The sequence below is a fragment of the Oreochromis aureus genome, linkage group 23 (genome assembly GCF_013358895.1).
Source record: "Oreochromis aureus strain Israel breed Guangdong linkage group 23, ZZ_aureus, whole genome shotgun sequence".
In the NCBI taxonomy this organism is placed as follows: Eukaryota; Metazoa; Chordata; class Actinopteri; order Cichliformes; family Cichlidae; genus Oreochromis; species Oreochromis aureus.
Genome location: NC_052963.1, coordinates 14448595 through 14475575, shown reverse-complemented (window position 1 = coordinate 14475575; position 26981 = coordinate 14448595). Strand labels below are relative to the sequence as shown.

The following is a 26981-nucleotide window of genomic DNA, read 5'->3' as shown; positions in this document are numbered from 1 at the left end:
CACCACATTGAGGCGGCCAGTGGATGGAGCCATGTACTGCAAAATCTTGGACGAGAACCACTTTCCCTCAGGCAGAAGACTGAAGATGTGTCGTCGATGAGTCTTCCAGCATGATAATGGCCTAAAACATACCACTGATGGAACAAAGGTGTGGCTAAAGAAGAAGCACAAGGACATGGAGTGGGGCTAAGGCAGTCTCCAAACCTCAGTCCTGAAGAAAATCTGTGGAGGGAGCTGAAGCTTAAAGTTACCAAACAGCAGCAAAGAAATCTAAAGGATTTAGAGCACAGGTGTCAAACTCCAGGCCTCGAGGGCCGGTGTCCCTGCAGGTTTTAGATGTGTCCTTGATCCAACACAGCTGATTTAAATGGCTAAATTACCTCCTCAACATGTCTTGAAGTTCTCCAGAAGCCTGGTAATGAACTAATCATTTGATTCAGGTGTGTTGACCCAGGGTGATATCTAAAACCTGCAGGACGCCGGCCCTCGAGGCCTGGAGTTCGACACCCCCGATTTAGAGAGTTTGTGTAAAGAGGGTGGAAAAAATCCTCCTGAGATGTGAGCAAACCCGGTGACCAACTACAAGAAACATATTACCGCTGTACTAGGCAATAAGGGTTTCTCCACCAAGTACTAAGTTGTGTTTGAGATCAAATACTTATTACACTCAGTGACATATAAATCAATTCATTTATTTTAGCAAATTCATTTTTTATTCAATTTTGGTTGATATTCTGTCTCATTACATCAAAATGAAAATACTTAAAAAAAATTAGAGACTGATCCTTTTATATAAGTGAACAAACTTACAAATTCAGCAGGGGATCAAATGATTATTTCCCCCCAGATAGTAGCTTCTTTTTATGACCATCTTTTTTCTTTTTTCTCTTTTTGAAAAGCTGCTGACCAACAAAGTTTTATTCATAGATGTTTTTTGCATTAGATAAATTTGCAAACTGAACTCCACGCTTCCAGAATCTCTCAGTTTGTTTGGCAGAGCTTACTTTTCATTTTAATTACTTGTTGTTTCTTTATTGACTTATATAGAAACCCACAGAAGTTTGTTTAACTTATGTAACAAAAGAATAAAGCAACTAAATTTAAGTAAAAGGATCATTTTAGTATTTTTGATCTATTCTTTACAGAATTTTTCCAAAACATTTTCAAACATTCAGATTTGTCTTTTATTTTCTTGTCGAAACCTCATAAATGGTGAACTAAAAACCCTGGAATATGGTTTGAAACGTTGACATTTTAGTCTGAAAAGGAGCATGTTTCGCTTTCTGGCAGCGTTTATTTTGAAATTGCAACACTAATCAGTGCTTCTCCGCACCTGTGGAGCACGCGCTGAGCAGACCCCGTCGGGTATGCGCTGCAGAGCACGCGCACCAGAGGAGGGGGCTGACTTGAGCAGAAAGCGCGGAGAGACAAGTCGAAAAGAAAAGACGGAAGAGCGCTGATGAGGAAAAGCAGAAAGAAAGACTTTAACTGAGCTTGAAATGAAACAAGAGCTAGCGAATCTCTGCTGGACAGGTAATTACCGCTGTTTAGTTTAATATTGTATTTTAAACAGTGTAACTATGAAGCTAAGACGAATACGGATCATATATTTTCATACAGTTATGTTCCAGGTTGATGTTTGTGTGTCCTCACTGTAAAGACTGCAGGTTATTTTAGAGTGCCTGAAAGGAAAATATGTCTGTGAAGCACCTTTTATAGTTCCAATATTAACTTCGGCCCCGTTATCTACTCTAGAAAATGATTTGCGCGTCTACGTCGCCATTTACGGTTCAATTCTTTGCCGTAAGTAAGGAATTTCTGGTGCTCTGAGGTGCATCTAGTAAACGCCAAGTATCATTTAAAAAATAATAATTAAAGTAAATTAAACTAACTAAAAACATATGTCATTACTTTCTTATTCCTTTTAATGATGACTTTTAAATCATTAAATGATAAAATAAAAAAATCAATATCAATATAACAGCTTCCAAAAATTCAAAATCAAAACCAGTCTAATTTTTACTTTGATAAGTTTCAAAATATTTACTAGAGAGGCACTGGAGGACATATTGAACAATAATATTGTGTAATTTTTAAAAGTATTACTTGATTTTTTAAAACAGGAAATTGTAATCATTTACATACATATGGTAGCATGTAGATATTATGAAGGGGCTGCTTTACCTAATAATTAAAAAAAAAAGTTACATTCCCAAGATGAAACTTGACTTTTTTCACAAAGACACAAATAATATTGTGGAGTTTGCTGGTAAGACCTTATAATCTTAGAAATATTTGAATATACCTGCATAGCAGTTCATATGACAGAAGTGTTTATGTAAAGAAGTGGAAATTAACAACAAGTCATTTAAATAAATTTGATGATTTTTTTTTAGTCTCAGACGATGAGTTTTTGAGGTGTATCTAAAGGCAACTTCTCTACTTGCATCCACACATTGAACTTTACAGAGGGAAACGGTCATTACACGCAGTCATGACAACATTCTTACTAAATGTAATTATTACATTAGAAAGTTATGAAACTTTTAAGCAAACTTTTCCAAATGAGGACACTTACCTTATTTTTTGCTTTACTGATGAGTGGTTGATTGATTAACCTGCAGGAGTTCAGGCACGAGTCAGTCGTCTGGAACACCAGGTGGTGAAGATGTCTTCAGTAAATGAAATGCTCTAAAGGGGGAATTAAAATTGAACATTATTTGAACATAAATAAAAAAAAGATAGGTCTCTGCCTGTGCATGCACATTTCTTATGCACGATATTCATGGTCACAGAACCCAGATGTTGCATGTTTTGAAGCTCATATCTGGATAGTGAATGTGAGTAGAAGTGTGGCAGGAGATCGAGTTATTGAAAATAAGCCTGTTGTCTATAAAAGATTTTAAATATACAAATAAAAAGTTCTTACCAAACGAGGAGTCAAGATGAGCAGAGACCAGGTCTAGTGCAGCTCAGCTGTTATTAAATTCTACCTGAGCAGGTTGGAGCTCATTTGTGTCACAGAGCAACAAAAAGCACTTTGGGGGCTTCAGTTTTTAAACATTTCAGTAGCCCCACCTTAAATAATCACTAGCATCAGTGTCTACATCACTAGCCCACCAGTTCCAAGAAACTTTAGCACTGCTCTGTTTGTGGTTCAGAACATGCTGCAAACATGATGTGAGGCCCAGTGACCACAGGTGCAGATGCAGGTTGTCTTTCATAGCTATTTTGCAACTATTTTTTCAATTCAATAAACCAAACGTATCAAAAATAAGTAAATTAATAAAATATTGATATTTGTGAAAAAAAGTACAGAAACTGCATTTTGGCTTAGTTTTTGTTAAGTAAATAATGGTACTGTGTAATATGTCATGTGTTGTTATTCAGCTGATGTTGTATATACCTAATTTTAACGTGTGTACTGAGACTGCATTGTAGAGTCTGACAGCAGCTGGAAGATCAGACCTCTGAAATTTCTCCTCGCACGCTGTTGTTGCAGCAGCGTGTCACTGTAGGAGCTGCTCAGTGCTGCTAGGATGACCTGCATGTGGTGGAGGTGTGAGGTGTGTTTTTGTTTTATTTTTAATATCCTGACCTTTCTGCCAGAATTGTGATCTGAATGCACTGTGGCGCCCGACACATTTTGCTTTTGCAAAACAGTGTGGTGGCAGATTTCTTTTCTGATGTATTATTTAAATCATATGTGATATTTTATGTGATTTTTTTTTTTTTTAAATCAGATGTGATATTTTAATCATATTACATTGGTAGTAAGTAAGATCACTTTCTCACTTAGTTGTATGCATGTGCATTACAAATGGGCCTTATGCTCTGTCACACATGTATGCGCACACAGTGAGGCCATTGTAAGTTCATAGATGTTAAACAGATAGTGAGACTCCTTCTGCTTATCAGGGATCTAAATCTTTAGGTGACGGCCAAGCAGAAAACAAACTGTGAGGGAGAAGGGTTTCAGGATGGGGCTGATGGTATAGCCCCCCTGTGAGTTTGGCCAACATGTAAGAGTTGTGGAGTGTTCTTTGTTTAAGAGTGTCTGTGTATATAAGATATGAGGGCGGTGGCCATTAGCAGAGATGATCCTAGTGTTTGGCTGGGATGTTTCTCTCCACATTGCAATGTGTTTATTAAACCCATTTCAAATCAAGCTCACTGGGTGTGTTGCAGATTATTGTTAAAACTTCCATAACAACAGCGACATAGAATCTCTATAGGCTCTTCTTGTTCATGTGAATCTGTTATCTGTTTATGTATTCATTTCTATTTGTGTTATTTCAGGCAAGAGGAAAAAAAAAAAAGTGGAGGTGAGGGTTGAATAAAAGGATTGAAAAATGCACAATGTATCGCCAACTGCTGCACCTGTAAGACAAAAACAAAAACAAACATGCATCTCCTAGAGGCCAACCATCCTGGTACAAGTCAAGACCTGAGTCCCAGGTGCCCAAGAACCACCTGGTATCCAGAAAGTGGGGAGAAGCGTCCAGCCAGGAGTGCTGACTGTGTCCAGGGCCAAGCCACAGCAAGCCCCACAAACACAAATTATTCGCTCACTCACTCTCACCCACCCATTAGTGACACACAGAAAACATAAAGACACAGTGGGAGCTGGTATGCAATAGCAATGACAGCTTAGCCACCATTTTTCCAGTCACTTTATACTTCTGCTGCCTCAACCATAACACAGGTCTACAAGATCAGTCTGTTCAGTTTTTTTTCTGTCCTCAGTGGAGATCTTGCTGGCCCAGCAGAACACACCATAAAAGATGACTGATGTCACTCCAAAGTCATAGAAGGTCTTCAGGAACTCCAAAATAATTGAATCTGTGTAGCAGATACAGCTGCTCAGTTATTTCTGGGACAGAGCAGCTTTCTTCTGTGTATATTGTGAATGGAGTCAGGACTCTTCCCTGTAAGTTGCCTATGCTGCAGAATACCCATTAAGACACATAATTGTGGGTCTTTATGTACTGTAGTTGCTAAGATAGTCCAGGATCCGTGTGGTGAGGTGATGGTCCACACCTGTGTAATCCACCTTGTCCTTCAGGATTGTGGATATAATTGTGTTGAAAGCATTGGAGAAATCAAAGCACATGATTCTCACAGTGCTCCACACACTTTCCAGGTGAGCGGGAGATCGATGTAAGAGCTGGATGACAGCATCATCTACCCCAATGTTGGGCTGATAGGCAAACTGGACTGAGCTCACCTGGGGCCGAAGATGAGCAAGGACCAGCCATCCAGGGTCTCCATCAGGTGTGATGTCAGAGCCACCGGCCTGTAGCTGTTGTTCATTTACATCTGCCTAACTGATCATTTATCCTCAGCACACTTTGAAAAGTGTGTTTATGTTCCTGCCTGAAACTGGACAATATGTAAAATCTGAATTCAAACAAAGGTTGGGGAAACCTGCACTGAGCTGAGACAGAAAAAGTCACTTGGATGATGAGTGACGCGTTCCTCCTACTGAAAACGCAACGTCCAGATGAACAAAATTAACTTTTCGGGACAGGTCCCCAGATGTTTTCTCCTCTCAGAATCCTCCTCTGCTCTGAATTCACAGATCATATCTGTTTTATCTTACATACAATCATGTGGAGAAGAGTGTTTTCATAGAAATCTATAGAGTACTCTGAAAAACTAAGCACAGTCCATGATTGAGTAGCTTGAATTTACTACTGCTGCTAAAGCACTACTGCTGCTAAAGCAGTAGTGCTTTAGCAGCAGTAGTGTCACCAAATTGTTTCTGTATGACTCTGTCTGTCACACGGTTGTGCAGTACCTTTGGCTGATGTTTCTTTACATTGTTTGGTCAGTTCATTGAGGTTTGTGGTATTTGTTTATGTACAGCTCTCTCAAGCTCCCAGCACTTATTTGCAGGTTGAGGTCTGGACTGTGAACGGGCCATTACAACAACTTGATTCTTTTTTTCAGTCATTCTGTTGTAGCTTTGCTGATGTGCTTGGGATCATGACCCAAACTCACTTTTGACTCTACAGTACTTGGTATACAGGGGAGTTCATAGAAAACTCAATGACTGCGGGGGGCCCAGGTTCTGTAGCTGCAAAACAAGCTCAAATCATCCCCCCTTCACCACTGTGCTGACAGCTGGTATGAGGTGTTTGTGCTGGTATGCTTTGCAACTTTGCTACCAAACTTGCAGCCATGCTGTCATGCTCTTTTTAGAGAGAAGAGACTTTCTCCTTGCAACCCTTCCAAACAAGCCACACTTATTCAACCTTTTTCTAACTGAACTGTCATGTACTTTAACATTTAACATGCTAACTGAGGCCTGTAGAGTCTGACATGTGGCTCTTGGATTTTTGAGCTTTTTCTGACCATTGCACAGTTTGACCCTGGGGTGAATTTTCTGGGACGTCCATTCCTGGGAAGATTATGACATTGTGTTAACACACACCTGAATACTCCAGACCAGCAAACTGCCAAAACTTATGCTTTTCTAGAGGTGCTTACTGTTAGGTTGATTTTGGTAATAGTTGTCATTGTTGTACTTAAATTTGTAAACCTTGTCCTAAAACTGCATGTTTAGATATTTTTCTGTTCCTCCCCTGCATCTCGGTGGGGGATGCAATAGCTATAAGTGTTTAACTGCAGGCACATTCCATGTGAGGTTCTGTTTTCTTATTTAGAAAGGATGTTTACTTGCCATTTATGGCCTCACCTGTGCTTGTGTATGGTGGACCTTTAAAGGAATTGAGCCATATAGAGGGTTAGTGGAGATGACCCTTGTGATCAGCAGGAACGCACTCACGCACGCGCGCGCGCGCGCACACACACACACACACACACACACACACACACACACACACACACACACACACACACACACACACACACACACACACACACACACACACACACACACACACACACACACACACACACACACACACACACACACACACTCTTAGCTTTTATGGCACACTATATGGGTTTTACATTGTGTAACCAGTTTAAACCAGTTTGACCGTGTTTATGTAACCCACAGTGGTCAATAAAAGGGCCTGCAAGGGGAGTCAGTTTGAAGTCGGCTGAACATCTTGCCGGACTTCCCTTGCGAGCAAGTGAGAACCGTACGGAGTGTCTTGCTTTTGTTCACAGTGACAAACCTCTGCGCCAGCGAGGTCTGACTTTAGACCTCACACTTACACTTGCTGGTGAGCAGTTATTCAAATGCAGCTGATTATCAGCATCTGGCTGCTACTTACCTTCTAATTTTCACTGAAGCAATAAAGGTGCTTTCTGAATAACAGGAGCTGTCTGGTGTGATATTCATATTTAAAATGAATAATCAGAATCAGAATTACTTTAATAATCCCAAAGGAAAATATGTGGGTTACAGATTCTCCAAGACAATAATAGTGACAAACTAAACAAATTAAATAATACAATATATTACAAAGTTAACAAATATAGGAAATAGCACTGATATAAATGCAAATTCCTCAATTATAAATATCAAGAATATTACAGAGGTGGAATATATATGATTGACATTTAACAATAACCTTGAAACTTCCTGCTTAGATCTTTTTTTTCGTTTTGTGAGATTTTAAGTGTTAATACAGTCAAAATGAAATAACTGTAAATTGTTATATGTGCTGTTGTGCTGGAAAGAATGACACCAAACAGGGCAAGATGAGCAGTTTTTTAAAGTGAAATATATGAAGGTAAACTTAAAAGTTGTCAAAAATGTCATTTTATAACCATTTATAACCTTGACTTCATAGTTTTACATTACACAAAGATTACATTATAACATATTTAGTTAGTGTGATAACATCTAGAGTTATTACATTTATAGAAGTTTCTTCTGCTCTCAGAACAGATTCAGTTGTTCACAGTTTTGGCACACGGTGCATTACCAGACTGCAAACACTCATAAGGTGCTGAGTTGTGGTCATGAAAAGAACAAAGTGGTTAAAGACAAGTCTGTGATGCAGTGTCATCAGACTGTTGACAAACCCTCAGTCTAGCCACAGTGTGACAGCACGGCTTTGCTGAATTACTTCTCATGCAGTGTTTTCTGCTCTTTATTTCACTCTACTTGAATACATTTACTTCAACAAGCCTCTGATGTGTAAATCAGATCCAACTGAATGTCATCAGAACATATAATGACATTTTTTTCTTTTGGTAATAAGTCAAGGATGAGGATTTGGAGTATAAATCTGAATATAAAAGTTATATATATAACAGTATATATATATATTACATATAAAAGTTTTTCATCTCAGAGGGTCAGTTTCTATGTTGGATTGTAAACTCACTTTAGTAGTTCTCCTCTTTCATTATTCCACCCATGATCACTGATGAGAAGTTAATAGGCATTAGCCATGTCAGTTTAAGACATTGTACAACCTCATATTAAAAGATTTGACTGTGTGGAGAAATCATTATTAGCCCCCAAATCACCATGAGATTGAAGCCCAAAAAAGTCATATGAAAATGACAGCATTACCTTCACCTTGATCCATGCTTGAAAACTGTTTGCTCTTTTCTTTGTAAATATGGGCTTCAGGTGGACACTGTGCATTCTCCATGGTTGAGAAGTTACTCATTACTGTGCCCAGAAATCCCTCTTTTTGTAGAGTGCTACAGAGTGCTTAGATGTTTTTAATATTCATAGAATTCTTAGAAGTTCTGTATTTCATGCAAATTTTGTTCTTATATTGTTTTTCTGCAGACAGCTTGTTGATGCTGCCTCATGTCAAAGTACCATCTGCTTTATTGGAATCCAGCAGAGGGCAGTGTTTTGCCGTCAACAGATGACTTTCTGAAGCTTCAACTGTGTCTTCAGATTGGATTGTGTTGTAATTTGTTGTCTGTGTGATACTAAAAATATAATGGGATTCTGAAGCTCTTCTGAATCTTCACCACGCGTTGCTCAAATGCTACTGATATAAACTCACAATATATCCAGATTGACTGGATATACACAGTCTGTGCTAAGATAATTACACACAGAAACAATATTATTACATCAGTCATGTATATTGGCAGTAAATGATAGGGAGGAGAAAGGAGGAAACAAAAGTCAATTACAAAATTAATGGGGCTGCTTTGAGCCATATCAACAGTAATAAGGATAAAGTTAAAGATATCAGGGGAAAAAATAACAGGCTGACAGCTGTGGTTCATCACTGAGGTTCTTTATGTGAAAATAGAAAACAGGAGGAAGACTGATATTTACTGTATATCAGTCTTTGTCCTGTTTTGGAACCTAAAGTTAGGAAATAATAGTGATGCTCCTTGACGTCCACAAGATGTCAGACACATGACATCACTGAGCTAAACCCTCTGCTGGAAAATACAAGACAGAAAAGTGGATACAGTAAGGTGATTTTCAATTTTTACACAAAAGCTAAACACATTCTTTTTAAGCGTTGTAATATGTATTTATGTATGTGTGTGTGTGTGTATATATGTATATATATATATATATATATATACACACACATATATTTAATGCTGTTTTCCATGAGTGAGCAGCAGCGCCCTCTGCAGTTTGTGTGTAGAAGTTCAAAAAGAAAATTACAGCACCTGGTATTCCCAGGCGGTCTCCAAGTACTGACCAGGCCCGACCCTGCTTAGCTTCCGAGATCAGACAAAATCAGGCGTGTTCAGGGTGGTATGGCCGTAAGCAAGACACGTGCCGCATAAAAGGCCTTTTACAGATGATGTAGAAACATTCATCATGGTCTTAGTCGACTGTTCTCTTTCACACTCCATAATAGTGTCCTGCAGTAAATGACCAGCTACACTTTTTAACATTAATTTGATATGTTATAGATAAAAACATTAATTTATGATTATACAGCTACATTCTGCAGCAACACGCTTTTTACAAAGTAATATGTCAATAAAAACATAATGTGGCCTGCCATGTCATTTTGTGGCCCCTGATAGTGTGTGCCAGATTGTTTTAAAATAAGTTTACTGTATGCTGCTTAAAAGCGCATGTTGACTGTAAGCTACATCTCCCACAGTGCGTTTCGATTGATTGAACCCCAATGCCACTGGTACTGGGGCATGTACCTCCAGATCTGTAATTTAAATATAGACATGTGTGGTTTCCACAGAAATGTGATAATCTCAACTAAAAGCTCATAAAACCATTTCAACGACTACCAAAAAGCTAAAACAGCAAATGATTAAAGAGCAGGAATGACTTTTGAGAGCAGCTAGAAACCATTAAACAATGGTAACAATGGTTGAGGCTGTTCCAAAATTTGAATGTGCGCGCGTTGAAGGCGCGGGTCTTGTTGAATTATTGAACATATTTTTTTTTTAATCTGTAAAGGCACAAAAAAAATACTTTTTTCTGCTTGAATATCGGCCTTGGGTAGCTCTTCTTGTCATTGCTGAGTCAGTTGTCTGTTTGTGCTACTTTTTTGAAGGAACAGTCGATTATTGGCAAGGGCGAATTTATGTGTTTGGTTACTTACTTAAGTGGGAGTACTGTGGAAAGTTTTACCTTACATTCATAGATATAACAGTACAGGATCTGAGCAGGTTCAACAAGTTCTGGGGTAACTGTTTCCAAAATGTTGTATCCTATGCAAAAGTTCTTTGCACTTTTACATTAAGAAACATTATCCTTAAAATATTTGAGCCACATAAAGTAGTATGGGTCATCAAACTGCCCTTTATAACTGTTTAAATATCTCGTATCTTAAGTCATTCTATCATACAGAAAATTACAAAAAAATGTTAGAAATATAAGCTGCTCATAACAACCTAAAAGGTTGAGCGTTTAAAATGCAAACCAATGGAAGCAGAAGTAGAAGACCATAATGTCACAGAGCACATAGTGTCTATCATTGTGTAGGCATTTATAAATAAAAGCTTAAGATGCAGCACGCTTAATTTCTTAAGAAATATGCAGATGGAGTGATCTATATCAAAAAAGGGAAGTTACGGCTGTGGGTAAACCATTGTACACAAAAACTTCAAAAATCTTAGAGTGCATGAGGCTGTGTCAGTAAAGGGAGACTTGCCCTTCTGACCCCTGTGTAACAAACCATCTGTTGAGGTCGTGGATTTGACACCTTAGCATTGTGAAAGTGGGGAAACATGCTTCTGGCTGAGCATAAGATTTCTGCTTATAACTTAGAATCTCAGTTCTAAATGAAATTCAAAATGTTTTTTGTAAGTATGGTTAATGTATAATTTTACTTCTAAGACACACACAGACACACACAACACAACAACAGCAACAAGACAGAGAAGAAGAAGAGGGGGTAGTTTACTACGCATCATAAAAACACAATAATGAATCTTTAATATTCCAACTGTATCTTTCTGTTCTGACTTTAGAGTCTTTGTTTGTTTATTGAGCCGTACTTTGGGAATCATACTGTTGTGATACTGGGGAGAAAAGGGTAAGGTGTTATTATGACTAATAGCCACAACCCTCGAGCCCTTTTTAATATTTTTAACTCTGTGATAAACCCTTGCACTATCACTTGTAGGGATCCCTCCCCTGCTTTTTGTGATAAATTCTTAAAGTATTTCTCTGAAAAAATCTCAGTTCTAAGGGCTTCTCATCCATCTCATTCATCATCAGTTTTAGACCCAGTTCCAGTCTTTGAATGCTTGACTGTCTTTCAACAGTTTGAGCCAGTGTCTTATTCTGCTTTAAAAGATATAATTGATCATCTTAAAATCTCTGGTTCCTCGCACGATATTCTTCCTTCTCGTTTCTTTAAGGAAGCTTTACATACTATAGGTCCTTGTATCTTACTTCTACTGAATGCATCATTGTCATCAGGTTGTGTACCGTCTGTCTTTAAGCATGCTGTTGTGCAACCTATTATGAAAAAGAAAAACCTTGACCCTAATGCTCTCACTAACTACAGTGGCTTGCAAAAGTATTCGGCCCCCTTGAACTTTTCCACATTATGTCACATTACAGCCACAAACATGAATCAATTTTATTGGAATTCCAGGTGAAAGACCAATACAAAGTGGTGTACACGTGAGAAGTGGAACGGAAATCATACATGATTCCAAACATTTTTTACAAATAAATAACTGAAAAGTGGGGTGTGCGTAATTATTCAGCCCCCTGAGTCAATACTTTTTAGAACCACCTTTTGCTGCAATTACAGCTGCCAGTCTTTTAGGGTATGTCTCTACCAGCTTTGCACATCTACAGACTGAAATCCTTGCCCATTCTTCTTTGCAAAACAGCTCCAGCTCAGTCAGATTAGATGGACAGCGTTTGTGAACAGCAGTTTTCAGATCTTGCCACAGATTCTCGATTGGATTTAGATCTGGACTTTGACTGGGCCATTCTAACACATGGATATGTTTTGTTTTAAACCATTCCATTGTTGCCCTGGCTTTATGTTTAGGGTCGTTGTCCTGCTGGAAGGTGAACCTCCGCCCCAGTCTCAAGTCTTTTGCAGACTCCAAGAGGTTTTCTTCCAAGATTGCCCTGTATTTGGCTCCATCCATCTTCCCATCAACTCTGACCAGCTTCCTGTCCCTGCTGAAGAGAAGCACCCCCAGAGCATGATGCTGCCACCACCATATTTGACAGTGGGGATGGTGTGTTCAGAGTGATGTGCAGTGTTAGTTTTCCGTTTTTGCATTTTGGCCAGAAAGTTCCATTTTGGTCTCATCTGACCAGAGCACCTTCTTCCACATATTTGCTGTGTCCCCCACATGGCTTGTGGCAAACTGCAAACGGGACTTCTTATGGTTTTCTGTTAACAATGGCTTTCTTCTTGCCACTCTTCCATAAAGGCCAACTTTGTGCAGTGCACGACTAATAGTTGTCCTATGGACAGATTCCCCCACCTGAGCTGTAGATCTCTGCAGCTCGTCCAGAGTCACCATGGGCCTCTTGGCTGCATTTCTGATCAGCGCTCTCCTTGTTCGGCCTGTGAGTTTAGGTGGATGGCCTTGTCTTGGTAGGTTTACAGTTGTGCCATACTCCTTCCATTTCTGAATGATGGCTTGAACAGTGCTCCGTGGGATGTTCAAGGCTTGGGAAATCTTTTTGTAGCCTAAGCCTGCTTTAAATTTATCAATAACTTTATCCCTGACCTGTCTGGTGTGTTCTTTGGACTTCATGGTGTTGTTGCTCCCAATATTCTCTTAGACAACCTCTGAGGCCGTCACAAGACAGCTGTGGAGCTGTTTTGCAAAGAAGAATTGGCAAGAATTTCAGTCTCTAGATGTGCAAAGCTGGTAGAGACATACCCTAAAAGACTGGCAGCTGTAACTGCAGCAAAAGGTGGTTCTACAAAGTATTGACTCAGGGGGCTGAATAATTACGCACACCCCACTTTTCAGTTATTTATTTGTAAAAAATGTTTGGAATCATGTATGATTTTCGTTCCACTTCTCACGTGTACACCACTTTGTATTGGTCTTTCACCTGGAATTCCAATAAAACTGATTCATGTTTGTGGCTGTAATGTGACAAAATGTGGAAAAGTTCAAGGGGGCCGAATACTTTTGCAAGCCACTGTACAGGCCGATCTCCAAACTCCCTTTTATATCCAAAATATTGGAAAAGGTAGTTCTAAAACAACTTCAGACCTTTTTAGATGCAAATGGTATTAACGAAAAATTTCAGTCTGGTTTTAAACCTCGCCACAGCACAGAGACAGCCTTACTTAGAGTTTTTAATGATCTTCTTTTAACCGTTGACTCTGGCTATTCCGTGGTTTTAGTTTTACTAGACTTGACTGCTGCTTTTGACACGGTTAACCACAACATTCTTCTATCAAGATTGGAACATGTTGTTGGTCTCAAAGGTACGGTTTTATCCTGGTTTAAATCTTACCTCTCAGAGAGGTCGTTCTCTGTTGCTATGGGGCAACACTCCTCGGCCTCTGCCCCTATTTATTGTGGTGTGCCTCAAAGGTCCGTGCTTGGTCCTGCTCTTTTCTCTTTGTACATGATGCCGTTGGGATTAATGTTTAAAAAATATAACATCTCCTTTCACTGTTATGCCGATGATATCCAGATTTACTCACTTTTGAAATCCAATGTGTCTGCTTCTTTGCAACCTCTGCTCAACTGTCTGCATGAAGTTAAAATTTGGTTATTACATAATTTTTTTACACTGAACTAGAATAAGACCGAAATCATAGTTGTTGTAAAATTCCCTGCTGATTCGGCCTCAGGATGTCTAGAGGCAAGAATCAAGCGCACCCAAATGAGCGCATCAGTGATCATGTGCGCATGCGCATCACGCAGAGGGAGAGTGAGAAACGAAAGGCGCAGCGGCAGAGCACGGCAGTTGTAACGCAGTTTGTGTGATTCCGTGTGCGTTAATGAAACTGTAAGTGTTATTACCTTTGACAGGTTAACTAGTATGATAATGGTTATAGTTGTTTGTGCATGGTAAAGCTAAAGTTATGCCCCGGTACACTGATATCACGTTAGTAGGTTTATTTAATTATGTAACTAATTTGCACTAAGTTAATACCAGTGGCCAGAATCTCCTCCAATGATTACATCCCGCGGTTAACGGATTTTTCTGTTGTTTATTGTTTAGTTTAACTGTTGTTAGCTTGCAACATTCTTGCCTTAGTACTAGCAACTGGGAATATATGTGCTATTTAGCCAACTTCTGGTCTTACGGCGACCCCTTGTGGACATTGTAAAATATTGCTGTGTCTGAGTAGATGATGTGTTCTGATTGTTGCTTAGGCTACGTTCACACTGCAGGTCTTAATGCTCAATTCCGATTTTTTGATCAAATCCGATTTTTTTGTCTGCTTGTTCACACTACAAATAAAATGCGACATCAAACGCTCTCCAGTGTGAACGCTCAAAGCGGCCCGCATGCGCAAAAGAAGACGTTACACACAACACGCTCTGTTTAGACCCAGAGCAAACAGTATTGTTTGACTGATGGCCGTTAATGTAAAGACTTCGGACTTTATGTTTCCAAATTTTTGCTTTAAGTTATTTTGTTATTTACATAATAATGTAAATAACCTAATAATTATCCTTATTGCTGTTTTAGAGGAGCGGTGCTTCAAAGGATAGTTGCAGATTTCTGTCAGAATCTGCAGATTATACAGTACAAATAAAATGTTCACGTTTCTCCAACGCTGTCTTCCAAACAGTTTCACTGACATCTACACTGGATGGCCAGGAAGCGTTCACGATGTCTTCTTCGTGCGCTTCTCCGGCGCTGATAATTGGCATCTGCCTTGTGTCAGTGAGGTAAAAGACGGATTTAATGCGACATGACCGTTCAAACAGCAGTCGCTTTCTAAAACATCGGATATGTATCGGATTCAGTACCACATACCAAAGTGACCCAGATCAGATTTGAAAATATCGGATTTGTGCCGTTCACACTGTCATACCATGATCGGATATGGGTCGCGTAGGGTCAAAGAAGTCGGATTTGATGCGCTTTCGCCTGCAGTGTGAACGTAGCCTTAGTTATCTTTGACCCTGCTAATTATTGTATTGCCTGTTTCTGTTTCCAGAAAACCATGCTTATAGTCACCAATACTGCATCTGCCACAATTATTTTTTGCATATCTGGCTGTATCACAGTTGTATTTATCATGGCAAGCCCTGCTGTAACCAGTTCTTCTGTGAAGCTTCATTAAAGACAGTGAACTAAACTCCTGGACTGCTGCAGTCTTTCTGACCGAAGACTTAGGCCAGACTTGTATACCCAGCACTTCCAGTATATATATATATATTCTACAGTTGTTGATAGTCACATTCTGCCAGACCAGTTAGCTGATGCCCTAGGTCCTCTTGCTAGCCATCTCTCGCTCACTGTAAGAAACCTCGGAGTGTTCCTGGATAGCTCTTTTAAACTTGAGAAACAGGTCTCCACTGGTAAAAAACAGCTTTTACCAGTTGTGTCAGATATCCAAAGCAAAGTCGTTCCTTCCTCTAAAGGACCTTGAAAAGCTTATACACGCATTTATCACATCAAGACTGGACTACTGTAACTCCCTCTACTCGGGCCTCCAGCACTCTTCTGTTTACCGGCTTCAGTTAGTTCAGAATGCAGCTGCGCGTCTCTTAACAGGTGCTAGAATCTATGAACATATCACTCCAATTTTAGCCAACTTACATTGGCTCCCTGTTAAATATCGTATAGATTTTAAAAATTTTTTGTTCACTTTTAAAAATTTTAAATAATTTAGTGCCCAGCTATCTTTCCGAACTCCTCCACTTGTACAATCCCAATAGAGCACTTAGATCGTCCAATCAGATGCTCCTAGCACAACCTAGGTCTCGACTGAAGTCGATAGGTGACCGGGCCTTTGCAACCGTAGCACCTAGACTCTGGAATAACCTCCCTGTTCATATTCGTACCACCGAGTCTATCCAGTCTTTCAAATCACGTCTTAAAACCTCTATTTTTACTTTGGCTTTCGATTCTAACTAGTTGGCTGTTATCTGGCTGGTTGTGTTGTCACCTTTTATTTCCTGCCCTGTTTTCTTATTGTTTTGTTTTAATTGTCTCATGGTTTTACTGACTGTGAAGCACTATGGTCAACTTTGTTGTTTTTAATATGTGCTATATAAATAAATTTTGATTTGATTTGATTTGAAGGTGTGAGAGACTAAACCATTACACACAAAACTTCAAAATCTGAAGAGTGTGTGAGACTGTTAGCTGTGTCGTTCAGCAGTAAACTTATCTACAATGTGTCAGTAAAGAGTGACTTGCACTTCTGGCTCGTTGAGCAACGGTTTAACAAATTACACTGCAAACTATAAAAGGAAGCTGGATTTAAATAGAACATAGTAGTGTTGGATGTAAGTGAAGGAAACACAAGTATAAGGTGTCTATGGAACAAATCTCCTTCAACGTTCACAATGACCAAAGTGGAGGACTACAGGCATTTCTCTCAGTCAACTGATTGTGTTTAGGGAAACAAGCAGCTAAATCCACGTTGTTAGTGAGTTACCTCCAGGTCTCGGTGGATTTTGTCCAACTTGGAGTGAACAAAGCAGAAAAACAGTAAAAGATGTAGACAGTGAAAGTCTGGTTTATTTCATGATTACAATGAAACATTTTACAACCCACAGAGCAAAGTAGCATACATGATAAATGGATACTACAACATAACATGGGCAGTGAGAAGTAAAACTCATTATGTTACCAGTTGTTATATTCTTTAAACTTGAAATAAAGCCCTGACATCAGAGTTTAGTGTTTTAAGTCATCTATTAAAAAACATGAGTCAACACTTTTTTCTCCCAGCAGCATTACTGAAGTGACACTTTAACGTACTGCTAATGCTTCACATCACAATCTTTATGATGAAAAAACGTGCTCTCTTATAGTCTGTGCCAGGGCCGTGCAGAGACGTTTATATAGGGGCAGGTGCTCAAAGTTAAAAAGGGGCACATTGAACCAGGCTGAATAACACACACATTCATCAAGAATCTAATATGGGATCGCATCATACTATATCACTGTTGTGAGGTGGCGACAAGGCAAAGCAAGCGTAGCCTATGTTTTACCTGATGGGTACAATGTTGCTGTTGAGGGGTTTCTGCTGCTCCTGCTGCTGATAGTGCTGGAGGGCAGGGCTGTGTTGATCTGAGACTGTAGACATTAAAAAGTCCATAGGAGAGATGGTAGCTGATTAAACAAGTGTCGTGAGATAATAACAAAATGCAAAGAACATAACAAAATGCGCTTGGAACCATAAGGCAACAAAAAACTGTGATAAATAAACTCGGCTCTGCCTGTGAATCACTCTGCTTCTCTTCTTCCTTCTATCCCCTCATCTCATATAACACTCTCCACTTGCTGTCCATCTGAGAACAAGGCACAACTTGCTTTTGCAATAAACTATAATTTAATTATCCACACCTAACAATTCTTGCACTTAATCTATAATAAAATGATGACAGAAAAATGTTATAGAAGCAAAACATTCCAGTTGTGCTTATTATTATTTTTATACTGGAATACCTCTCCAACAACTGGTACATGTGTTAATGTTACCTGTGCTCTTTGTAATCCAGCTGCTGAGGGATCCACTGCCTTTAGTAGCCTCACACAACTCCTACTGTTTCCTCCTCATGTCCTTACCAGCCATGTCTGGACAATGTTAAGGGTGGATACTGTTCTAGAAAACATACAAACAGGAAGGGGGCATGAATAATTTGGGCGGTTAGCTGTGAGTCACTTGTGCACCAGTTCTAAGAAACTGTAGCCTACCACTTCTCTGTTTGTGATTAGAAAACATAAATGTGTAAATATGACGAGAAACGACCACAACAGCATGTAGATGCAGTTTGTTTTTCATAGCAGGTTTTACAGTAAAAGAGGTGTTCCAGCATATTTCAGCTCAAACTTTTAACAGTTTCTTTAAAGTATTTTTAAAATAGAAATAAAGTGGGTGTATATAGAGTTTGTGGCTATAATTTTGGATGATAATTGTAGTTTTGTTATAGTGATGCACATCCTAGATCTGAGGTCAAACTAACAGATGGACTCTCCTCTCCAGTACGCTGTCATAGAACTTCCTGTGGAGGCTGAGGAGTGGGATCCCCCTGAAGTTTGAGCACACCGCCTGTCTTGGACCAGAGTGTTTGTTCCCCTTTTTATAAACTCCAGATCTCTATACAATGTTGTATTTGCATTTTCTACTATAGCAGCAACATCAAATGATGTGAGTGGTGAGTAGTCAGTAAACCTGCAGTGGTTCAGGCACTTGTTGGTTGTCTGGAACAGCAGCTGATGAAGACGTATTTAATGAATGAAATGCTTTGACACTCATGAAAGATTATAGGGAATTTCTTATATAACTGGCTGGGAACATTTGTCTACTCAGTCTGAAAAGCATTTGAGTTTATTTGATTATAAATCTATAAAGACAGGCCTCTGTCTGTATTTGCAAGATTTGCATGCTAACGGAACCCAGATGATGATGTCATATATCTGGACAGTGACTGTGAGTAGAAAATTCAAGCAGGGGAGAGTTATTACTCATTGTCACTGTCTGACACTCAATAGGGTCAACTTAGCTTAGGTTTTTTTGATTTTTAATATACAAATAAAAAGCTCCTACTAAATGAGGACTGAGACTCAAGATGAGCAGAGGTCACATCAAGCACACTGCTAATAAATTCTGCTTCAGCAGGTTATAGTTCACTGGGAGCTTGAGGGTCCTACGCAGTATCTTTGCTGTTCAGCTTTTAATTTTTTGAATGAATTCTTCCTCTTTTCTCTCAGTTCTTTTGAACAAAATATAATAAATGAGATTTGAATGAAAAAGCAGATCATAATGTATATTCTCTGTTCATAATCATAGTATCACAGATACAACGTAGTCCTAATCTTTTCTGTGTTCAAATCAGGTTTGCAACCTTCAGATAGTTGTTTGGCCACCTCTGAGCACCATACATGGTTAGTTTTATATTTAGGAGCATGTTTTACAGCTTCACTATCAGTAGTATTGGAACAATGACAATGACAACTGTTTTATTATACAAATAATATACTATTAGGTAGGGCTCGGCGATATATCGAGTTTTTTAAAAATATCGATATATTTTTATACGAGATATAAGATGTGACAATATCCTTTATATCGATATAGTCTATGTTACGTTATAATTATAGTTGCGGAGCCACAAGTTTGCCTCTCTTTCGTCCACTTTTGTCTCTATGCAACGTTACTCGACCTCGCCTCTCCTTCACTGAACACAACTCCCCCTCCTCCCCCATCGCTTCACCTGCAGGCAGCGACAAGATGGACACGGCAAATCTCCGTTAATGAGTTACTGCGCATCGCCCCGTGCGTGGGGCTGGACGACGTCAACGTGTTAACGAGCTAACCACGCTAACGAGCTAGCCACACTAACGCCACGCACGGCCTGAAATCCTTTCATTCTCTCAAAAGTTGACTGCGCGCCTTTTGTATGAATTCTGGTTGTGCTTGATGACCGCGAACCGATTTTATGTGATACACAGCGCTCAGCAATCTGTCAAAAAATGTTTTAGTACGACTTTGGTAAGCTACGGAGCTGCACCGCTTGATGGATTGTCGGAGCATTACGGCTACCGAGGAGCCTCGCGGAGTGATACGTACTGTGCTTCAACGTAATACCGTATTGTGTGTGTATAAGGACCATAAATGGCACCTGTTCAGAGACATGGTTACGAAGCGGATTTCAAACTCCAGGCTGTCAGTCACGCAGTAGAAGTTGGGAACAGAGCAGCTGTGAAATCTGTCTATGTTATTATGCTCAGCGTCTTTTAGTTTACATTTTGACTGCACAATTGTGAGCTCTTTGTTATGCACAAAAACAACATTGTTTTCTTTTATTTATGGAGCATTATTATTTAATAAATGCTCATAATTTGAGTATTTTTTTCAGGTACATCTACGCTGTATGTTAATAAAAGTGCCTGTGTGACATCTGGGACACAGCTTTGACTAAGAACTCTCTTTTTGTTCTTACTTTCTGGCTTTAAAAAGAAAATATCGAGATATATATCTTATATCGCCATCCAGCTAAAAAATATCGAGATATGAATTTTGGGTCATATCGCCCAGCCCTACTATTAGGTTAGTGTGCCAACTTTAAACATCATAGCTTCATAGTCATCTGACAGCTCGGGTCATGTCGTTCAGCCAGGGCTCAGATTTAGTTTTGATGATGCACACTGTTAAATGATGTCTTGTGCCTCAAAACAAACATGTGAATTGGGCTGGCTCAGGTTGAGCATCGAGTGCAAAATGTTCCATAATTCCTGTGGGGCTAATAATTTTGGCCTCAACTGTTTGCATCACTTTTGAGCAGAAAGATTAGGTTAAGGGTAGATACTGTTCTAGAAAACATACAAACAGGAAGGGGGCATGAATAATTTGGGCGGTTAGCTGTGAGTCACTTGTGCACCAGTTCTAAGAAACTGTAGCCTACCACTTCTCTGTTTGTGATTAGAAAACATAAATGTGTAAATATGACGAGAAACGACCACAACAGCATGTAGATGCAGTTTGTTTTTCATAGCAGGTTTTACAGTAAAAAAGGTGTTCCAGCATATTTCAGCTCAAACTTTTAATAGTTTCTTTAAAGTATTTTTAAAATAGAAATAAAGTGGGTGTATATAGAGTTTGTAGCTATAATTTTGGATGATAATTGTAGTTTTGTTATAGTGATGCACATCCTAGATCTGAGGTCAAACTAACAGATGGACTCTCCTCTCCAGTACGCTGTCATAGAACTTCCTGTGGAGGCTGAGGAGTGGGATCCCCCTGAAGTTGGAGCACACCGCCTTTCTTGGACCAGAGTGGTTGTTCCCCGTTTTATGAAACTCCAGATCTCTATACAATGTTGTATTTGCATATCCTAACTGGATGGGAAGGAAATGAATTAAATTATTAAATTATTATTAAGAAACAATGCGAGTAAAGACAAAAGTTATCTTTGAAAGTTTGGGATTAGGATTTTAATCTCTAAAGGATTTAACATCAGTACATCACATCAGCGCAGCTTTGGTTTTAGTCCATCATTAACAAACTTCATAAGTAATGAAGTAATCAAACTCATAATTTTATATAGCTAACATAATGTGGATGTGTAAAATGGATAGCGCTCACTAAGCAGAAATTAGTTATGATGAGTTTATTTTAACAAGATTTGCAAGTGTGCAGGGTCTGAGATGCAGATTCAGTGTGGCTATCAAATATCTTTACTGAAGAATTACATTTGTGGTGTTTGTCTACATTTATAAATCAACACCAACCCAACAGTAATGTATGAATGCATGTAACTAGGATGTGAAATAACAACGTAACTTTTAAGACTTCATATATTCTGATTTTATATTTAAAAAACATCCTTGCTTAAGGTTGTCGTGATCACATGGTGTGATACAGGATATCGACTCTCTGTGCTGATTTTTTAACACACACACAGGCCTTCACCAAGAAAGATGATGCTGGTGTGAATCTGATGTTGCACCAGCTGGATGGGAGTGAGAGACTTCTGAACCTTTCAGCTTTATGACGGATGACCACTGAAATACAAGGTGACTCCTTCTAGTTCCTTTGTATTCAAATCCTGACTGAGATGTAGGCTTCAAACAGAGTAGAGGAACTGACTGCAGAGGCCTGGTATAGATAAGGTAAACCTTTAAAAACGACCACATTCATAATCTTGTTCAACAGCTGAAAGGAAAAGTCTATTAGTTGGTGGAAGTGACCCAAACTGTCTATTCTTACATTCTTACAGTAAACATGTTAGAGACAAAAGGTGTTCCTCATTACAGGCAGGTTGTCTGGTTTACCCACTGTAGAAGTGCAGAAACTAAACAATTACTTCATAAAAGACATGGAACAACATTGAAGAGCCCCCTCGACAGGGCATGACTATACTATACTATACAAAAGGTGAAAGGTCACTCTTTCAAGAAGATCAATTTTGGACCAAAAAGATGGTTTAAAAGAGGAGTGAAAGAGGCCATCTATGTCCACTGTGAACAACCATCTTTGAACAGAGATGGCAGCTTATGACACCAACTGTCTGCCATCTACAATCCGGTTTTGAGATCGTTCTCAGGCACGTCTTGCATCAGATGACGTCAATATGACCTATGACATAGTGTGACAGTAGTAATAGTAGAGATAATAGACAGCAGTTTCTGTCACCCAAAACCTCTGGTGGTAATGACCCATGCCTTTCTTCATGTGGGTCAACAGCTAAATACTTCGTTACTCTACTTAAGTAGAATTTTCAGGTATCTGTACTTAACTTGAATATTTATTTTTCTGACAACTTTTTACTTTTACATTTGTGTGCAGTTTGTCTCACAGTGTGTTGCTAGCTAAAGGATCAGCTGCTGTATTTAAAAGGAAGAGAAAAGAAAGTGAGCCAACTTCACTGAGAGTTGGAGCAAGATAAGAAAGACAGGACAGGACAGGAAGAAGAGAGGTTAAAACAAAGTACACTAACTTTGTGTTATTTAAATGTTACATGAAAATACTCTGTAGTTTGTGGGATAAGAGGTTAGCTTGCAGTATTGTGGTGAATTTATTGTAAAGCCCTGCATTATACTGATCCTTATGGTCAGTGTTGGGTTATGTCAACTAAGGTAGGCCAATTTAAATAATCTAATAAAAGGTAGACTAATAAAATAGAATTATGTAAAATTCATAAACAAATCAAAAAGATTAACAAGATGAGCCTACAGACACTCTATAGTGCTCCTCTTGGCAAAGCAAGTGTGTTTGGCACAACAAAGCTTTCAGACCATGATTCTGCTTGCTACAACAGCCAGAAAGGATAGGTTAAAAAAAACATTCAGAAAAGATGAGAAGGGAAAAATGTCTTTTGGCTCCACCTGTAAAATTATTTTCTGTTTTGGGGGCCGTCTAATTGTTGCCCCTCTAGTGCACCTGTTAATGTCATTAACACCAAAGCAGCTGAAACTGATGAACAACCCCTTCTGTTAACTGATCAGATCAATATCCCAGATTTTTAACTGACTTGATACTAAACTATGATTAATTCAGTTTTATTTATATAGCACCAACAACAGTTGCCGCAAGGCGTTTCATATTGTTGGATAAAGACCCCACAATGATATGAAGAAAACAGAGAACTCCAACAATCATATGAAGCATAACTAAGGGAGGATTCAGGGTCACCTGATCCAGCCCTAACTATACGATTTAGCAAATAGGAAGGTTTTAAATCTATTCTCAAAAGTAGAGATAGTGTCTGTCTCCCAAATCCAAACTGGAAGCTGCTTCCATAGAAGAGGTTCCTGAAAACTGAAGGCTCTGCCTCCCATTCTACTTCTAAATACTCCACAAGTAAGCCCACAGTCTGAGAGCAAAATGTACTAATGGGTTGATAGTATAAGGTTTAGATGGGGTCTGATTATTCAAGACCTTGTATGTGAGGAACAGAACTTTAAATTCAGTTCCAATATAGGAGAAATATGCTCTCTCTTTCTAGTCCCTCTCAGTACTCTTGCTGCTGCATTTTGGATTAACTTAAAGCTTTTCAGGGAGGTTTTGGCCATCCTGATAATAACACCCTGATAAAAACGGATTAAAGTAGTTCAGCTTAGAAGTAATAAATACATGAACTACTTTTTCAGCATCACTCAAAGACAGAATTTTTCTAACTTTAGAGATGTTGCGCAAATGGAAGAAAGCAGTCCCACATATTTGTTTAATATGTGCATTGAAGGATATATCCTGGTCAAAAATGACTCCAAGGTTCCTCACAGTGTTACTGGAGGCCAAGGTAATGCCATCCAGAGTAAGAATCTGGTTAGATACCATATTTCTAAGATTTTCAGGGCCAAATACAATAACCTCAGTTTTATCTGAATTTTGAAGCTGAAAATTACACATCATCCAAGTCTTTTAGACATTAGTGTGTGTTAACTAATTGGTGTTTGTTATCTGGCTTCATGGATAGAAAAAGTTGGTTTTACAATTTTATTCACCAGCTCAGCTCATTTCAAATGTGATGTTTGCTACAGGTCCAAAACAGCTAGCACAGGGGCATGTTTGCAATGGTCTAGCATCTCCTCATCTTTTCAAAACAGTTCAAAGACATCTGGGCATCCAAGTTATGAGTTTCTAGAGTTTTGGAGATATACCTTTCCAGCTGCTGAAGAGTTCATGATTGTCTTTGAAGTAGTTTGATGTGCCAAATGTTCTCTGTAGGTGAAAGATCTGGACTGCAGACAGGCCAATTTAGCAACCAGACTCTTCTCCGGGTCCTGAATTGGCCTAATCATGTTGCAGACTTGATATTAATTACTTGCTAGAAGTTCTCCCAGGTGAATCTTTTTAAACTTTCTTGCTTTTCAGCCATTTGTTGCCCCAATTCCAACTTTTTTGGGACCTGTAGCAGGCATCAAATTTGAAATGAACTTGTTTAGTGGATGAAGGTGTACGATTTCCCAGTTTGAACATTTGTGATTTTATTTGTGTTCTGTTTTGAAAATATTGGCTTGTGTGATTTGAAAGTCTTTTCATTTTAATTTTGTTCAAATTTAAAGAAAATTCCAACTTTTATGGGATTCAGGTTTTAGTTCCCCTGTAATCGTTTTCTTTTTTCTTTAGTTTTTAATATATAGTCATGTTTTTTTCATTTATAGCTGTAAGGTACCTCTGCCTCCACTTTCTCACTTTCTGCACCCTACAAAGCTCTGTTTAGTGCTGCTGAGTCACATGACCACAGGACAACTAAATACACCAGGCCATTATTAGCTTTAGTGATAGATGCTGGTCCAAACCGAATAAAGGCCCAATAATTTGTATAGCTCTTTTAATGTGCGAGACATGCATGAGGTGCCCGGGCCAGTCAATATCTCTTTCAGGATCAGCAGATGACCTGAAAAAGCACAATTTTTGAAGAAATGCTGCATGGTGGCATTGTTTCAGTAAAATGAATTGAATAATCCACCAGAAATAAAACAAAGCGATATCCCATGCACTCTAGTGAAATGGCCCATGCTGATGCGCTCAAACAGAACCTCAATTAAAAATAATGGGGTGAACACGCTTTTGAAATATCCAGCTGATATATTACAGTTTTTTCTGAATGCTTAAACCCTAACTGTGATTCTTATAGCACAATTTCTAAAACTATTAATACTTATAGCAAAACCACTCACTGAGTTTGCAAAACTAAAAGCACAAACACTGCTTTGCACTCAGTTTGCTATTTTGTAACACACACTTTGCAAAACTGTAGGCACAACTCACTGCTTGCACTCAATTACCAAATTTCCAACACACTCCTAGCAAAATTATACACATGTATGGCTATCATTAACACTATTTTGCCAACTGTCTGGCACACTTTCACATGTGAAAATTGTTTTAGATAATTAGTCCACTTTGCAATCAGCCTATGCACTATAAACAGGCCACAGGTAAGCTGTCTATGTGGAGTACAATGGAAGGAGCAGCAAGAGTGAGAAGAGTGAGAATCAGAGGAGGCCGAGGGAGAGGACGTGGAGGTGAAGAAGTTGGAGGAAGAGGACGTGGAGGTGAAGAAGTTGGAGGAAGAGGACGTGGAGGAGCAAGAAGAGGACGAGGAGGGGAAAGAGGAAGGGTAAGAAGAGTAAGAAACAGAATAACTGATGACATCAGAGCTACAATAGTGGACCATGTCATCAACCATGGGATGACCCTGAGGGAAGCTGGCCAACGGGTTCAGCCTAAACAGAGCCGCTACACTGTAGCAGGCATCATTAGGACATTTCGAAATGAGAATCGGTAAGTACTTTGTAGCACTGCCATACTCTAATGAGAAACACAACAGTACCATATATGCAAAAATACTGAAATTGTTACTTTACAGAATTGCTAGACGTCCAGCTGTTGGGGGCAGAGGAAGAATGTTCACTCCAGAGCAAGAGACCCATATAGTGAACATGGTGATTGCCAATAATGCAATAAGACTGCGCGAAATACAGCAGCGCATAATTGATAATGACACCATCTTTCAAAATATACACAGTGCAAGCATTTCTGCACTAAGTCGTGTACTTGCGCGCCACAGAATAAGAATGAAGCAAATTTACAGAGTTCCTTTCGAGAGAAACACAGAACGTGTAAAGCAACTGCGATATGACTATGTGCAGGTAAGCTAGTGTCATTGGTTCTGAATTTGGAAGTGCATACTGTAGTGCTGTGCATGGGCCTGATGTGTTGCATTTGTTTTGTCTTGTCCAGAGAGTGATGGAACTAGAAGCAGATGCAATGGGACATGAGCTACTTTTTGTGAATGAGGCCGGTTTAACCTCAGTAAAACCAGGAGACGTGGCAGGAACATTATTGGACACCGTGCCATCATCAGTGTCCCAGGACAACGTGGTGGTAACATAACCATGTGTGCAGCTATAAGCCAAAATGGTGTTGTTCACCATCATGCAACCATAGGCCCATACAACACTGCACACATTATTGCATTCCTGGACACCTTGCATGACATGCTCA

General features: G+C 39.2%; 1 protein-coding gene, 1 long non-coding RNA gene and 1 pseudogene across 7 annotated transcripts in view; 1 reads left to right on the top strand and 2 right to left on the bottom strand.

The window, feature by feature from the left end:
- LOC120436074 (ribonuclease-like 3) overlaps nt 1-26981 on the bottom strand; it is a 169999-nt gene that overhangs the window by 61925 nt on the left and 81093 nt on the right. The gene's annotated exons all lie outside the window — the stretch shown is intronic.
- LOC120436076 lies at nt 568-25993 on the top strand. 3 transcript variants are annotated; one of them, XR_005610113.1, is made up of 4 exons: nt 568-1533; nt 18510-18592; nt 21221-22042; nt 25133-25993. It is a non-coding gene; the product is annotated as an uncharacterized LOC120436076 (long non-coding RNA). The 3 variants fall into 3 exon arrangements; XR_005610112.1 differs by lacking the exon at nt 25133-25993 and having other exon boundaries at nt 21221-24165; XR_005610114.1 differs by lacking the exons at nt 568-1533; nt 25133-25993 and adding an exon at nt 14269-14341 and having other exon boundaries at nt 21221-24165.
- On the bottom strand, nt 9571-9684 carry LOC120436538 (annotated as a pseudogene).